We start from the raw sequence: 587 nt of genomic DNA, 5'->3' as shown, positions 1-587 counted from the left end.
CCCTCCTCCCCTCAATCCTTATTACGCTCCAGCTCCTCCCCCAATAGTTATTACACTTCAGCCCCTCCTCCCCTGATCCTTATTATACTCCAGCCCCTCCTCCCCATCCCTATTACACTCCAGTCCCTCCTCCTCCCCCCATCCTTATTACACTCCAGCCCCCTCCCCCAATCCTTATTACGCTTGAGCCCCTCCTCCTCCCCCCAATCCTTATTACGCTTGAGCCCCTCCTCCTCTCCCCAATCCTTATTATGCTCCAGCCCCTCCTCCTACCTCCAATCTTTATTATGCTCCAGCCTACTCCCCTCATTCTTATTACGCTCCAGTCCCCCTCCCCCCATCCTTATTACGCTCCAGCCCCTCCTCCCTATCCTTATTACGCTCCAGCCCCTCCTCCCTATCCTTATTACACTCCAGCCCCTCCCCTTCCCCATTACACTCCAGCCCCTCCCCCCATCCTAATTACACTTCAGCCCCCTCCCCCAATGCTTATTACACTCCAGACCCTCCTCCTCCCCCCAATCCTTATTATGCTCCAGGCCCTCCTCCTACCCTCCAAACTTTATTACGCTCCAGCCCCCTCCCCC

The 587-nt window shown here is 56.0% G+C and overlaps 1 protein-coding gene across 1 annotated transcript in view; it reads right to left on the bottom strand.

Annotated features, from left to right (window-relative positions):
* DCAF15 (DDB1 and CUL4 associated factor 15) overlaps nt 1-587 on the bottom strand; it is a 12,509-nt gene that overhangs the window by 10,170 nt on the left and 1,752 nt on the right. The gene's annotated exons all lie outside the window — the stretch shown is intronic.

Source organism: Pyxicephalus adspersus, chromosome 2 (assembly GCF_032062135.1).
Source record: "Pyxicephalus adspersus chromosome 2, UCB_Pads_2.0, whole genome shotgun sequence".
In the NCBI taxonomy this organism is placed as follows: domain Eukaryota; kingdom Metazoa; phylum Chordata; class Amphibia; order Anura; family Pyxicephalidae; genus Pyxicephalus; species Pyxicephalus adspersus.
The sequence above is the reverse complement of the archived record's forward strand: the minus strand, read 5'-3'. Positions and strand labels throughout refer to the sequence as shown.